A 17,500-nucleotide genomic window follows, 5' to 3' on the forward strand; every position below is an offset into this window, starting at 1 on the left:
CTTTGACTGTATATATATATATATATATATATATATATATATATATATATATATATATACACATATATATACATATATATATACATATATATATATATATATACACATATATATATACATATATATACATATATATATATATATATATATATATATATATATATAGTTGCGGATTCGCGCCCGCCGGCGTGCTGACGGCCACGTAACTCGAATCGCGGCACGTCGCCCACCGGACGGACAATCCAGTCGTGACCCTCTCGGACTAACGCCGGGAACCAGTCACGGGTGGACCTTTCGGTCTCACCGCGATCGAGCCAATCAGCCCCCGCGTGGGATAGGGTTGCTCGCCAAATTCGACCTACCTAAGTACCCACGCGGAGGGTAGACCGGGCGATCGCACCTCGCCGCAGGTCGACTTCGGACACGGGCCACTTAAGCGACCCGTTCCGTACTATCAGAATAACCGAGCGGTGTTATCGTCGACCTCGACGGTTCGATTAATTATCGGGCGTATTCAGCCCACTGCCAACCCTTTACGTGAAGCAAGATGAGGATTCAATGAGAGAAATGACGAAGCGAAGCGGGAAACAGTTCAACACAAAGCACCTTTATTCGCGGTGTTATGATGATATGTTAGGTGGTCATATTTTGGACCATTAGCTGTGTGTTAATCAGCTGTCAGGATTCTAACCTTGCTTGTAACTGTGCATTATTCAAACCTTGCTTTAAAATGTTGCTTTAAATGTTTCAGGCTACCAATGTTCCATGCACCCCACTGTTTTTGGACAGCGTCCAGCTGTTCCTGTTTCTTGGAAACTAAGCCCTTATCACCCTTCCTGTTGCTCTGTGGTGGTGTGCCCTTAGTGCGACCTTGGAGAGAACTGTGGAACTGTTCCTTCAGTGTATGCTGCCCTCACATTCCTATTCTCAGTGATCACCAAAGCTTTGCCTTTGTTATCAGCAGGTGCTAGTGAAGGAGTGTAGGAAGCTTGGAAAGTTATTGGCTTGCAAGACTTGCATATCTGAGAGTTGTGTAGGTGGCTTGGAAACTGTGGTTGCATATCTGAGAATTGACCGATTCAACTTCCCCTAGGGCCCCGAGGGAGGGGGGAAAGAAGCCCACTGCCACATTTATTTCTTTTATTTCTTTGTTTCTTTATCCCTTAGCATACACTTTTAGTCCACACCCAGTTTTGCCTTTACACTTTTAGTCCACACCCAGTTTTGCTTTGTGTGATTATATATGTGATGGTTTTGAAGCATATTCTTAATGTGATTCAGGGGAGCCTGACTGAAGGGTCACTGAGTCACATTCCGCATGCGTGTGGTCTTCGGAAATAAAACGTGTAATTCGAGGATCCTCATCTGACTCTGTCATCTTACTCGGCCGAGTGGAGAGTCATAACAATTGGCGACGAGGATGGGATTCGACTGATGCTGGCGGTGTGGACGGTGGGACTCCACTTGGTGTACAGCGATCGCAAGGGATCAGCTAAAAGGTACGTGGTGATCGCACGTAGGGCACCTAAAATAGGGAGCCCCAGTTAGGCGAGCGCTGTACACTTGGTGGGTTGCGCCCTGCCGGACGCAGCTCCAGGATCTGCTCGAATCAAGAACTGTAACGGTAAACACATATGAGGTGATTCGAATGCGGTTTGTCTGAAGAGCACAAAGGGGAAGGGCTGTCAGGCAGTGTTTGTAGAGCCGGTAAGGGTCGAGGATAAAGGTATCCGTGTGAAATAAGGAGGAAACAGGTTGGAATCCTGTACCAAGAGAGGGAAGGTTAGAGGCCTTCATTGGGTTTGAGGCTATTAGGCGGCGGGTCGAAAGGGACCTCAGTCCCGGTGTAAAAGGAGAAACGATTTACAGCTATTAGGCGGCTGATTGAAAGGGACCTCAGTCCCGGTGTAAAAGGAGAAACGATTTACAGCTATTAGGCGGCTGATTGAAAGGGACCTCGGTCCCGGTGTAAAAGGAGAAACGATTTACAGCTATTAGGCGGTTGATAAGATAAGAACAAAAGAATGGGGAATAAATCTTCAAAGAACGAGAAGATACCAAAAGGAACAACATTGAAAGTCATCAGTGACAAATATGGAATCGATAACGTAAAGGGAATACAGGACTGGGTGAAGTGGACCGCGGGGAGAAAAGATCCCTTTCCGCTGACTGGATCCTTAGATCCAAAGATATTAAACACAGTGAGTAATGCGCTGATAGAGGGCAAAGCAGGAGGCCCGAAACAAAGTGGACCACACTGGAAAGCATTGGCCGCGTGGCTAATGGAGTCGCATGTCGAGACAGAGCATAGGCGACTCGGACTAGAAGGGACTGTGAACCAACGGAAAATACAAGACGAGGAACGACAAGGGAGACTAAAACAGGCACTAGACCAGCTAACGGAAGTTAAGACACAGGGAGAGGACAAACAGAGGGAACTAGACCAAGTGTTAGCGCAGCTGACGGAGGTCAAGATACAGAGTGAGGAGAGACAGGAGAAGTTGAAGCAGGCGTTAGCACAGATAGCAGAAATCAGTGACGATGTGAACCGAAAGACGACAACCCGACTTGGGACAACAAAAGGAATTTACCCTGTCTTAGAAGGGGACAGAGTAAAAGGAGGGACCGACATTCACCAGTTCCCCATGATACAAGCAGCAGGGGGAGATTGGGTTTGGAGATCATGGACCCCACAAGACATTAGGGGAGTAAAAGCTAGCATGGAAGAATGTATAAAGAAAAACCCAAGAAGGGCCATTCAGATATTACACGACCAGATAAAAATGCAGGGGGCAACCAGGACAGACATAGGGTTTATCTGCACTGCTGTCCTGCCCAGTGCGGTTTGGAGCCGGCGTGCGGCAGCCTGGAGTGTAAAAATGGAAGGAGAAACAGATACCACCTTAAACCAACATTACCCGGAGGGAGCCGACCGGGAGGCACAGGCACTGTACAGGGGAAGAGTACAAACCCTGATGGAAGAACTTGCGGCGGAGATGGCCCCAAGGGTAATGGATTGGCAGGCAATACAGGATGTCACACAGAATCCCAAGGAATCACCTGGGGAGTACAAGGCATGACTGTATGAGCAGATCGAACTGCACTCAGGATTTATTAACATCGCACAGACGCCCCTCCATTTCCTAAACACTATGTTCGTAGATGGACTGTGTGACGAAGTAAGGCGAGAGGTGAAAGCGGACATGCCAGGGTGGAAAACGGCTGACGTAGATGCCGTGTTTGAAAGGGCAAGACAGGCTTGGCAGACTCTAAGAGAAGAGGAACGGAGGGGAAAGAAAGATACCAAAGCTCTAGTTGCAAGAAATCTTGAATTGAAAAGCCGTAAATACGAAGAGAGGGAAAGCAGGCCTCGCTGGGAAAATCCAGATTGGGAACCCCGGTATGAAGCCGAACGGGACCAGCGGAGACCTTGGAACCGAGAGAAGGAGCCGCAAAAACAGGGAGAATGCTTTAACTGCGGTCAATCCGGGCACTGGTTTCGGGACTGCCCGGCACCGCCTAAACAACGAGGCTGGGGCTCGCGGCCACCACAAGAGCAAGAGAGACCAACGGCGCCCCCTAGAGAATATGAGAGGAGAAGGGAGACAGCAGGAAGAAACTATTGACATGAGGACACCGTGGTGGCTCCACAAAGGGAAACGCGGAACGTAAGGGAATTGACCACGACCTTAAACGTAGAGGGGAGACAAGTAACATTCCTGGTAGATACAGGGGCCACCCGGTCAACACTAAAACAAGGAGAGATAAAGAACCTGCCACTCTCAGGCGAGTCAGTGAGTGTGGTGGGGGTTTCGGGACGGAGAGAGGATATCCCGATTTCGGACAAATTACGAATTGAAGTAGGTCCCCTGCGGGGAGAACATGCATTTTTGGTAGCCAAACACACCCCGATGAATTTGTTAGGAAGAGATTTGTTGTGCAGAATGGGATGTACCATAACATGCAAGCAAGACGGAGTTTTCATAGATGCTCCGCTGGCATTGCAAGAGGAAGTAATGACCCTCATGATGACCGAACTCGGACCGGTAGTCTATTGGTTGCGGGTTGTGTCACAAGAGGGGAGAGATAAACTGAGTAGGGATTGGGAAAGTGCGAAAAGATTGCGGGACGTAGAGGAATGGTTGCGTGGCAACGACATTGAATTGAAAGAAGTGGAACTGCCTTTACACTGTACGGTCTATTATGACGAAACAGGGCAGGATTTTGATTACTCGGACAGAGTACATGAAGAGTACGCTACCACACGCACTTTAATGACAACCACTTTGTGGATCGGAAAAGAGGGAGCGGCAATGGAGGTGGAGCTAACTAACGAGGAACGTGAGCTAATGAAGCACAGAGAAGGACTTACCCCGCACGTCTCAATGGCGGTCGGTAAAGGTCATAGTGCCGAAGAACTGGGAAGAATGTTGACCAGGTTGAGATGTGCCTCGGAACCACCAGGGAGGGATAGTGAAACCCAGAGCACTTTACAGGCCAGTCGACGGGGGGATGGATGGAAGGTATGCTTACCTGATCAGATTTTGTCATGTATGTTAGAAAGGCATGAGATGAACAGCGAAAGGCCACGCCGCCAGACCAACAGGGAAACGAGAACGGAGGAAAGACTACAGGAAGTACCTGTTGAATTATGGACACGACATCCGAATGACGTGGGCAGAGTGCTAGCCGCAACGCCCGTGTCTATCCAGATAAAGGAGGGGGTACCCCTGCCTCGAGTGGCTCAATACCCGTTGCGCAAAGAGGCAATAGAAGGGATCGCTCCGGTGATAGCATCATTACGCGATCAAGGGGTGATAATACCAACTAAGAGCCAGTGTAACACACCAATCCTGCCGGTGGAGAAGCCCGGAGGAAACAAATGGAGGTTCGTACAAGATCTGCGAGCAGTGAACAAGTGTGTGAAAGCGTCCTTTCCCGTGGTGCCACACCCGGTTACGATACTGTCAGGGGTGCCGTCCACTGCGACGCACTTTTCCGTGGTAGACCTGTGCTCGGCGTTCTTTAGCATACCGCTAGCCAAAGAGTCGCAACACTTGTTTGCCTTCAGCTACGACGGACAACAATACACCTGGACTGTACTTCCGCAGGGGTTCTGCGATAGTCCAACGCTCTTCTCGCAGGCTCTGAAGGAGGACCTGGAGGACATAGAGCTCCCGGAAGGATCAGTCATGATACAATATGTGGACGACCTGTTGGTATGCTCGGACAATCAAACGAAATGTGAAACGGACACTGTAGCGCTGTTAACAGCTCTCGCCCGAAAGGGCCACAAAGTCAGCAAAGACAAATTACAGTTTTCGCAGCCAAGGGTGACGTATTTGGGACATATACTGGAACAGGGGCAGAGGAGCCTCGGAGCTGAACGGGTGGAGACAATCCTAGAGCACCCAAAACCCACTACATTCCGACAATTGCAGCGGTTCCTCGGAATGACGGGGTACTGCCGGCAGTGGATCCCTGATTATGCAGTTAGGGCGCGATCACTGTACGACATGGTAAAGGAGGCAGAGGGGGATAAGATCTCCTGGACGAATGGTGCGAACAAAGACTTTGAAACATTGAAACAGGCCTTGTCAAAAGCACCAGCATTGGGGCTACCGAACTATGATCTTCCCTTCACCCTATTCGTCCATGAAAGAGGAGGGTTCGCCCAAGCGGTGCTGACGCAAGAACACGGAGGAAAGAATAGGCCGATTGCGTACTACAGTAGTCATCTGGACTCGGTCGCCGCCGCCTATCCTGGGTGCTTACGGGCAGTAGCAGCAACGCAATGCGCAGTAACCGCAACAGCGACGCTGGTTTTGGGTTCTCCGCTGACCGTAAAGGTACCGCATGATGTGGCGGCGCTGATACGGCAAAATAAGACACAACATATATCAGCGGCACGAGCAGTTCAACATGATTTGGTGCTGTTGCAGGCAACTAATATAACGATCGAAAGATGTTCGCCACTGAACCCAGCCTCCCTAATGCCAGCGGGCGATGAGGGAGAGGCACATGTGTGTGAACGAGTGCTGGTGGAAGAGACAAAGGCTAGACGTGACCTACAGGAAGCCCCGATCGAGAATGCAGAATTGGAACTGTTCGTGGATGGAGCGGCGAGGAAGAACCGATGGGGAAAAACCATCGCTAGCTTTGCAGTATGCACCGCAAGCGCCACCTTGAGGAAACAATTGTTACCAAAGGGATTTTCAGCCCAACAAGCTGAGCTGGAAGCATTGATATGCGGGTGTGAGCTGGGTGCGGGTAAGACATTGAACATATACACAGATTCTAGGTATGCCTGGGGCATCTTACATGACTCTGCTGCCATTTGGGCCTTGCGTGGCTTTAAGACGTCCTCAGGGAAGGTTATCCGACATGGGGACTTGATCAAACGACTGATACGAGCAGCACAAGAGCCGCAACAGATTGCAGTGATTAAATGCAAAGCTCACACAGGAGGGACAGATGAAGTGTCAAAAGGCAATGAAAGAGCAGATTTAGCGGCAAAAGCAGTGCTCGATGAGGAGGAGGCGAACCCACAACCAACGACCGAACTTTACGTGGAGCAAATGGTAGATGGTCCACAAACGCAAGAACAGCTGAAGGACCTGCAGGTCTCCGCAACTATGGAAGAACAGGAATCGTGGAGGGTGAAGGAGGGTGCAAAGCAAAACATACATGGAGTATGGGTGGATGAGCGAAATAGACCATTTGTACCCCGGATATTGCTACCATGGCTCGCCCTCACTGCACATGCGCAGGGCCATATGGGAATAAAAGGGGTGGCGGAAATTATTCGTCAAACCTGGAATGCCCCAGGTGTAACAACAGCAGCAACAGAGGTGGTTAGCAATTGTGCGACCTGTGGTAGACATAACAGGAAGTATGCCGCCAAGAAACGGGGAGCACACCCACCCCCATCCGGACCGTTTCAACACCTTCAGATGGATTTTATAAAAATGCCGGCATACAAACATCACCAATATGTGCTGGTAATTGTGGATATGTTTTCTAAGTGGGTAGAGGCCTTTGCCACGACCAATCAGGAAGCTGATACAGTGGCCAAACTACTTTTACAGGAAGTAATTCCGCGATTTGGGATTCCAACACGACTATCCTCGGACCAAGGAGGGTCTTTTACGGCAAAAGTAATGGGAAAAGTAGCCGAAGGCTTGGGTATCAACCAGAAACTGCATTGTCCGTACCACCCCCAGTCAGCAGGGGCAGTAGAAAGAGAGAACCAAACCCTAAAGCAGACGCTTTCCAAACTCTGCGAGGACCAGTCAATGCCCTGGCCAGACGTGCTGCCGATAGCGCTCATGAAAATGCGGGCAACAAATAATGCCACAAGGGGGCTCTCGCCCCACGAAATAATAACAGGACGTCCTATACAGTTACCGGTCTCGGCTCCGCCAGATATGGGAGATTGGGATTTGGCATGTATGACTGACGGAATGATGAACTATTGCAGAACACTCACTGCTACCATTAGGGCTTTTCACTCACAGGTACAAGAAGCGTTGCCGATACCTGCTGGAGACCCGTTACACGATTTCCAACCTGCTGAACGAGTTTGGGTGAAAGAGTTCCTGCGGAAAGACGCCCTGCAACCCAAGTGGACCGGGCCCTACACTGTACTTTTGACCACGCTCTCGGCCGTCAAAGTGAGGGGTAAGAGTGCATGGATACACCACTCACACTGTAAACGAGCACCCAAGGAAGCCGCTGAAACTAGGGAACCGGAGGAGGTAACCTCAGCAGAGGTTCCGGCTGTGTCCGATTCAGTCTTTTACCGGGATAGTGAAGACGACGACGAGGGGGAAGACGTGATATCTCTACAGAGACCCCCTCCACCACCGAACCAAGACGGGGCTGGCCCAGCAGGACAGGGAGAGATAGTACAGGGAGACCCACTGCAAGCAGAGCCAGGTGCCCCGCCGGACCCGGGACCTGAAAACGTAGACAACAGGGATCCTGAAAGACCAGCGCTAGAACCAAACGCTCCGCCAGACGTGGAGCCGGAACCTGGGCCGGACACCCTGCCAAACGTGGAACAGGCAGGTTTAAGCGACAACAACATTGTAATACAGGAAACAGCGACAGGACCTTTGACGACACAACATGCAACTCCTGGTGCTAGCGCTGCTCCTGTGCGAGGGCGGCCTGTCACTAGGCAGCAAACCGACAGCCTTAGACCCCGAGAACCATACACGCCTCCGACACCTCGACCACGAAAGGGGAAACGGGAGTGAGTTAGCAACTTCTTTACAGCGTAGCAGGAGAGGGGTACCAAGAGAGGTGACAGCAAGCAAATATGCAAATTTTGGGACAACCCATAACAAGGAGTTAGGCACAGTAAGAGTCTTTTCAGTTAACCGTACCCAACCTTTTTCGTCAATGATTCCACACCCATTAGACATAAGGGTACCGCTGCTCCGACCTCAACAACTCATAGAAATACCCTGCATCCTAGCAGATGGGTCTAGTGACATGGTAGAACGACACAAGGGCCTTACAGCCATCCTATGGTACCATTTACTAGCAGGCCAGGATCTCACAGTGGCGAGACAAGTAAAGAAGGGGTCCTCCACCAGACAAGGATATGAATGGGGCCAGCACGCGAGTCTGATAACTAGAATTCCACAAGTACCAGACGACACCCATTTGGCATACTATTGCCGCGTTCTATGGAGCAACCACACAGCACGGAGTAGTTGGATACACTTCACTGTACAAAGAAAGGGGCCACCAACAAGGCCCCCGAATACCTTTGTAGCCCTAACCACAGAGATAGCAAACATTGAGAACCGGAGTGAGTGCTGGGTGTGCCTTAAACCACCATCTGGCCTCGTCACCGGACTTCCTCTTTTCGTACTACCATTAACCATCTTCAATCATGTAACCGGACCAGTAGAAGGGCTCGAAGCTAAGACCTCAGCCCGTGGTTATACACAACGGGTCTATGCAGGGAAGAATCCGAGTGCTAATGTAATGGTGGTACCATCTCCCCTATGGGTAGAAAACACCAGGGGAGCGGTCTGTTTTACAGGACAGGGAGCAAACAGAATGGGAAAGTCAGAATGTGAGATTCAACTTCAGCTCCCGAAATCAACTGACCAGGAAGTCATCGCTGTTAACCCGGACACCCAGGTAGAGGAGCAAGTAACATTCACAATAAAAGCAGCCTTACACCATGACAACGGGATGATCCCGCCAAAAGGCATTCACTTGGTTTGCGGGGACAAGGCTTACCCCTACCTACCAAAAGGGTGGGAAGGGAGTTGTTATTTAGCTTCAGTATTTCCGGATAGCAGGATTAAGACCACTTTTTACCCTACCCCTGCACCACCACGGCATCGACGCAGCGCATCAGAGACAGGGGATCCAGAGGGATGGGCCGGTGTATCAGAGCACTTAGGGGTGATCAAAGGCACCTGGTGGGAGAAGGCTCTTGGCTTTTTCATGCCACATGCCGGTACTACTATTAATAGCATTAGGTTAGATGAGCTTTCACAAGTTTTGGAATATTTAGGTAATGTAACCATGGCTTACTATACAGAATTAACAGAGATGTTGGTATCAATGCGCGCTATGGTAATGCAGAACAGAGTAGCTTTAGACATGCTTCTAGCAGAGCAAGGAGGGGTATGCGGGATGATTGAAGGAGAATGTTGCGTCTGGATTCCGGACCCGAAGGACATAACTAATCGTGCGGTGGCCCGAATTAAAAAGGTGGTGGAAGTTCTCACAAGCAATCGAGTGGAACGTGAGGAAGGTTATGCATGGTGGAAGTCGATCTTCCAGGGCTGGGGAGGTTGGTTGTTGCGACTAATAGGGTCAGTACTTTTAATCATTGTGGTGGTAATTTTTGGGGTGTTTCTAATCAAACTTCTCATTACCATTTGTTTGAAGAAGTGCTGCGCAGCGTCACCCCTCACCCAGGCCATTATAATAATTAACAGCGAACTCTCTGTTGAGGACGACTTGGCCAGTAATGGGGAGGGGGACGACCAGGGCCTTCAGGGGGACGTCATACACGTGGACCTAGGCCAAGGTTTACAACCATTCCTCCTTGTTGAAGCAGATAACTAACCCAGGAGAGAGTGCGTGTCGTTTTGCCTTCCAGTGCAAGATGTGACTCCTGCGCTGGACGAGCTTACACCCGTGCCTTGAGTACTGCTTTTGCTACTTGCTTATGTATAATTGTTTAAACAATAGTATTACCACTGCTGCTAACATAGAACAGTATTACATGTTAATATGGTGTGGACTTAGCATTGAATTCATACACTGCAGCTTAAACGGGAGGCATGTGGCAGTGGGTAGGACAAAAGGGGGAAGACAATGGTAACAGAAGCTAACCTGAACCACCGGCAGTTGGGGACTTCTCATTTGGAGAATGTTGATGGCTATCCACGGCATTCATAAATCCCGTTTGGCAGGCGCGGGGGCCTAGGGGTAGCTGCTACTGGAACCAAATAGGGGTCCACTCGGTCGGTGAGTCTCAGGTGTGGCTGGGAATGGTCAAAATATGACCAAGGAGGGAAACTGTTATGATGATATGTTAGGTGGTCATATTTTGGACCATTAGCTGTGTGTTAATCAGCTGTCAGGATTCTAACCTTGCTTGTAACTGTGCATTATTCAAACCTTGCTTTAAAATGTTGCTTTAAATGTTTCAGGCTACCAATGTTCCATGCACCCCACTGTTTTTGGACAGCGTCCAGCTGTTCCTGTTTCTTGGAAACTAAGCCCTTATCACCCTTCCTGTTGCTCTGTGGTGGTGTGCCCTTAGTGCGACCTTGGAGAGAACTGTGGAACTGTTCCTTCAGTGTATGCTGCCCTCACATTCCTATTCTCAGTGATCACCAAAGCTTTGCCTTTGTTATCAGCAGGTGCTAGTGAAGGAGTGTAGGAAGCTTGGAAAGTTATTGGCTTGCAAGACTTGCATATCTGAGAGTTGTGTAGGTGGCTTGGAAACTGTGGTTGCATATCTGAGAATTGACCGATTCAACTTCCCCTAGGGCCCCGAGGGAGGGGGGAAAGAAGCCCACTGCCACATTTATTTCTTTTATTTCTTTGTTTCTTTATCCCTTAGCATACACTTTTAGTCCACACCCAGTTTTGCCTTTACACTTTTAGTCCACACCCAGTTTTGCTTTGTGTGATTATATATGTGATGGTTTTGAAGCATATTCTTAATGTGATTCAGGGGAGCCTGACTGAAGGGTCACTGAGTCACATTCCGCATGCATGTGGTCTTCGGAAATAAAACGTGTAATTCGAGGATCCTCATCTGACTCTGTCATCTTACTCGGCCGAGTGGAGAGTCATAACACGCGGCACACGGGAAGCACACATATTCAATTCCACCAAAAGCACACAGAAAAGAAAAACACAATTCAATTTACACAAAAAGCAAATATAAAAGCGAAAACACAATGCAGAGCTAATACCGACTACCGAGCACACGGCAACACTTATACAATTCTACTTCACAGACGGCGCCGACAACACATACCCAAAACCAAGGAAAAGAAATACCCTCAAGGATGAGGCGGGCCTGAGGCCGAGACCGGGTCGGCCTACCCGTCTGGTGATGAGACGCGGAGCGGCGATGGCGCCCCAACCCCGCGGGCCTCGCGGGCAGTGTCTGGTAGGGGGTGGGAAAGGGGCCCCCTTGGTCGCACTATCTCAGCGCGGGGGGAAACAGGAGGGGGTTGCTGATGCTCGGGGTATAGAGGATCTTTATTATCCCGCGACGAGCATCTCCACCTCGGCCAGGTCGTGCTGTCGGCCTCCCTCGGGTGCAGCTTCCTGCACGACGCGAGCACCCCCTCGTCTGGTGTCGCCGCCTTTCCACAGCTCCGTCCCCTCCGTTCCGACTCCAACGCACACGACGAGCAGCTCCACCGCCCGCGAAGTCTTGACTCTCTGTTTCCGACTCTCCTACTCTCCTACTCTCCGCCTCTCGACTCTGGACTCTCTAACTCACTTCTTCTCTCCGCCTCTGGACTCTCCTGACTCTGCCCTTCTCCTCCTGACTGACGAACACGGTCCTTTTATCCCCCCGTAGCTTCGCCTTTGACCCCCTCCCTTTGACCTTTCACCTCGCTCCCCATTGGCCCGAGAAAAAGTGGGCGTGAAGGCTTTTTGATGCATAAATTTGCATATATCGATCGCCCTGGGGGCGGGGCCAATTCGCCCCTCGCTCACCGATTGGACGGCAAAAAGTGGGCGTGTGTCGTTTTTGATCCGTTTTTGAAGCACAAAATCCGTGATTTTGTACACGCTGTTCGACGCGCGCCCTGCACGAGTCCAACACCGGTACCCACAGCGGGGCAAGAACGGTGGCGATGCTACGGCTGCGAGGTGTGACGTGAAGGTCGTGGGGGTTGTGGTGAAGCGGCGTTGTGGTTGGTGGTTGATGTTGTGATTGTGGTGGTAATCATGGCGGTTGGTCCAAATTAAAGATAGTAAAAGAAAAACGGCTATCCTGAAGAGTCGCAGCACGCATAAATGACATGTATTCCCACTAGACAACGGGTTTGGGCCTAACTACACATATACTTGCCGAGATACCTCACCTAAGGGACCTGAATGGTGGTTTGCGAATTTGGTAACCACAACACTACCCCCTCCCCTTTTTACAGACTCGTCCCGAGTCGTCAAATTTTCGTGTGCCATCATGTGTAGTTTTCCCCTAGTACATTTTACCTACGGATCCCTGAGTGCGACATTCATGGTATTCGTGTCCCCAAAATAAATAACCTGAGGGCTGCGTAACTACCTAAACAAACTCACTCACACGGACGACTTAAATAAAATTGCCGGCGCTAGGACATACATGCCGGGGGCGCACTCATATTTACAGTACATCTTAACCTTAACTTACAAATTTTACACTAAACCATGGCCCAGGATCATTGAACTCTGCAAAAAGAAAGCAGTTAGCAGGGAGCCAGGCTGCTCGCATGCAGTCTCTGGCTCAAAACAATGCAGGTGACAGGGAACGTGGCTGGCTGCTCACACGCAGTCCAAGGCCTTCCCTTTTGAACTGAACACAGTGAACCACAACGGTGCATGGGTTGCACAAACGTAGTCTCCGTGCCAGCTCAAGCGGCACACGCAATGAGCACAACGAATGGATGCATGAATGGATGGACGCAAAACACGGTGCACGGGCCGCCACTGCAGGCCCGTGTTGTAGCTTCCAACAGGGCAGTTCTCGCAGCTTGCAAACTGTTGCCTTGATCCTGGCGCACATGGAAATGAACAGGGGGGGGGGGCAAAGCAAAAATTGAACGGGGCTGGTGAACGTGGGCAGTGGGCATGGCATGGCAAAGGCAGCAGGCAAACACAGCCCGCAGAAGAAGGCCGCTGCAGGCAAACACAGCCGGCAGACGAACTGGCCGGCACAGGCCTTGAAGAAAAAACAGCCAGCCGGCAGATGAAGTGGGCCGGCACAGGCCCTGCAGCACAGCAGCTGCAGACGATCCAGCCGGCACAGACCTTGCAGCAAAACAACAGCTGCCGATGAAGTTGGCCGGCACAGGCCTTGCAGCACACAGCCAGCAGATGAAGCTGGCCAGCTTTTGCCGTCAGTGGAAGTTGGTGGAGGGAGTGCGGTGGTGCTGGCCACTTGGAAGGCGGGCTCGGACCTACCTTCCTGTCTCCCTCCCAACCTATCGCCTTTGCCTGTCACTGTACATACCCACTCCCTTAATTTGTGAAAAACCAATTTAGCCCCAACTTATTTTTTTGTTGTTTTTATTTTTACTCCCCCACTATAAATCGTCCCCTAACCCCCTTTATCGTCCTTGTTCGGCTAACCTATCCTGTCACCTAGCCTACTCCCAACCCCTACGTTCCCTTCCCGGAGGGGAACAAGGGAGAGCTAACGTCCTGTGCCGAGGCCCAACGAAGCCTCAGAATGGCCTCCCCAGAGTTCGGCGATCTATAACCAAAGTGGGTCCAGCGGCCCACAACGACAGCGAGGGGATGGATGGTGCGGAGAGGTACACTTCCTAATCTACCCTATCCATTTAACTGCTAAACTACCCCGGGGCTTTCAACAAGCGCCTCTCGCTTAAACTATTGGTTCTATAAACCCAGATTCCCGTCGCCTGTGTTGGTGTCCTCACAATTTTGGGCCTCGCCCCCCAATTTTCTCTCCGTGCCCTCACACGGTCTCCTGGCTGGGACACGTGGCTCCCTTTGGCAGGCACGACCCTCTGCCGATTCTCCCGCTATGGCACCCCCGGGCACTACACTGCCTCCGAGCCTACCAGTTCCCTAACACCGGGGAGTGCCCCCCATGGCACCTCCCCTGAAATGCACACGTGGCAGGCCGGCCTCCCGGGCCCCTTTCCGAGGGTCACCCGTGCCCACAACACTGCCCACGCGGCTAATGGCGCCCCGGGCCCCCGCACCAAGCAGGCGCACCCGTGCCCACTACTCTATCCCGGCCCCCCATGGGCCCATGGCCTACCGCGGCCGACTAGCCTGGTGCCCGGGGTACCCACTCAGCGATACTCACCTTTCGCAGCCACGCTCCCAAGCCCGTCAACAGGGCTCCTGCACCCCTCCAAATGGGTCTCGAGCCTACTTTCCCACCGACAGCAAAACGACCTCCATTTTTCAATTTGACTAACCCAGCTAACTCACTTTATACTGACCCCGGGGTCCCTTGGGTGGGAGTCACTCCTCCCCCCAATCACTCATCGCACCATGCATTCCCCATTCACTCCACACACACAGACCCGCTGGCCTCACTCACTCACCAAGCACATTCCTCACAATTCACCAACTCTTCAACACACACACCACTGAACTCTGCCATCCTTCTAACTACATCCCCTAACTAACTCGTGCTCCCACGTCGTCCCTTAAACTAGTAGCACGTTCCATTTAACACTACGTAGCTAAGCTACGTCCCCGCTACACATTCACTGTCTGTCACTGTCTTCAAATAATCCCATACTCCATTTTCCCAACCTAAATCTCGCTATCATCCCTCTAACTAATCCATTCCACGGACTCCATGAGGACTTACCCCTGCCCCATGGAGTCGGTCTAACTAAGCTAACCCTTCCCCCTAACTAGTTTCCTTCCTGTGCCCAGGTAAGGGGGTCTTCCACCCCTCGCCCAGGAATCCTGTGCACCCGAAAGTGAGGCTTGCCCTTTTTTTTTTTTTACATGCGCATCACCAGCGCGGCAACTCACAGCTCGCGCACCTTGCACCTGCCCGTGACGTCATGCAGCTGCACGTGTACCTCGTCCCTCCTTGGACGGTACCATCCGGCAGGGATACCCCTCCTGCCGGATTCCAACCCCACGTGCAGCCATGGCGTCACCGTGCGCATAAAAAAACACAAGCCCCACGTCTCGAGGGGTTCCCCACGCGAACACATGTGCTTTGCCCGTTGGAGCTTAACACACACGATCGCGTGGAGAACCCGTCCGGTCCAAATCCGTAATCCTGCCTAAACTTTGTCCGTCCGCGGGATCGGCAAATCCACCGCGTGCGTTTCCGGACCGGGACTTCACTCTCGCAAGCGAGCACGTGGGGGCCTCGTGCTCACTGCTGGGTGAACCCGGCACGGTCCCCGAAACAACTACAGCCGCTACCCGGCTTCCTTTCCTCACATGTCGCCGTCGTCGCCATTCGACCCACGCACACCTGCGTGTTACGACGCTCACACTCCATTCCATTACATTCACCCCGGGAGACACGGCTGCATGTTCACACATGCCCACCGACATCTCCCTTACATACCGCTCTCACACACACGGTCTCCCTTGCACTCGGCCGTTCACTCACGCATGCCATTACCCTTGCACACGTGGCTCCCCTCACTCGCGACCTTCCACTCACTCGTGCCATTTCCCTCACACAAACCACACCACTCAAACACGCGGGGGCACTCACCCGCGGTGCCTCATCCATACACCATCCCTCACTCACACACGCGGGGGCACTCACCCGCGGTTCCTCACTCATACACCGTGCCTCACACACACACGGCGACACTCACACACGGTTCCTCATCCACACACCGTGCCTCACTCACACACGCGGGGGCACTCACCCGCGGTGCCTCATCCACTTGCGGTGCCCCTTTTACACACGGCGTGCTGGGAAGCACGTACTCCGGCACAATCGCCACCACACCACTCACACACGGGGTCGCTTCCACACACGGGGACGCACTCACACCTTGCACCACACACACAGGGACAACCACACTGGGGATTCGTGTCCCCACAAGGGTCTCCGGGGCCGCTATACCCCCAAGCTCTCCGTGCACCTGTCCACAGCACTCCTCCCCTCGACCTCGCAAAGCACGACCGAACTCACCTGGTCGTGACTCGCCTCAAGGGGGCATACTCCCTCCCCTCGTTCCTGGAGGAGGCCATCCAACTGCTCGCACCGGGTCTCTACCCAGTCCGCGAGCTCACCCCCATTATCCTCCACTACCTCCGTGTGTGTGTGTGCGTCACTTACCCCGTCTTCATCGTGTAGTCTTCCCTCTATCGTTCCCATCTCCCGTGTCTCTGCCAACTCAGTCACCTCTTCACCCTTTACCTCCCTTGTCTCAACTATTATTTCCGTCTCTTCCCTTGTTATCTCCCTCGTGCACGTCTCCGTCACCCCAATAAGTTTGTCCCTCTCGGTTACCGTCACTTTTTCTGTCACGACCCTCGCCCAACACGCCCCCCGAATTATTTTCTCACCCGCCTCCACCGCGGGCCCGACAGCCGTTGCACCCCCTCCCAGCTCGTTCGCTCCCACACGTGGAGTCGCCATTTTTAGCTCCCTGGTCACTGCCTTCATGCCCGCCTGCAGGCTTCGGCCGATGTTCCGCGTCTCACCCCGCAGCTCTTTCATTCCTTGCGCATTTGTTTCCATATTCGTTTTCATGCGTTTTATTTCGTTTGTGAATGTATCCATCTTTTCGTTCATTTCCGTATTCATTTTTGCCAGCATGGTGAATAGCTGGGCCATGTCGGGTGCGCTTGGGTGAGCCGTTTCGGCAAGGATCGGGGGGTTTTGGTGGAGAGGGGGAGGGGAGGTGTCATACACCGCGGCCGCTGCCGCACCTATTTCGGGCTCTGGGTTCAGTTGGGGGAGTTCATGTTCCTGCACAATCAACATTTCCTGCACGGGGATTTCATCCTGAGCCATGGATTCTATACATTCTACATCCATTTCTAATACCCCCGGCTCCCGCTCGCCTTGAGACGCCATCTTGCTTCTCGTAAAGCGTTAATTTAGCTTGCTCGTAATTTGGAGGGAATCGGGGGTCGCTCCTCTCACCCCTGGACCGATTCCCGTGAATTTAGCTGGAGACAGGAGAGCCCGTTTTCCCGTTCTCCGATACCAGTGCCGCGAGGAGGGCGATGGGTTTATATCGCACGACCTGACACCAGTGTTGCGGATTCGCGCCCGCCGGCGTGCGAACGGCCACGTAACTCGAATCGCGGCACG

This window comes from Eptatretus burgeri, chromosome 11 (genome assembly GCF_056783735.1).
Source record: "Eptatretus burgeri isolate ZD-2024b chromosome 11, Ebu_testis_v1, whole genome shotgun sequence".
NCBI classification, from domain to species: domain Eukaryota; kingdom Metazoa; phylum Chordata; class Myxini; order Myxiniformes; family Myxinidae; genus Eptatretus; species Eptatretus burgeri.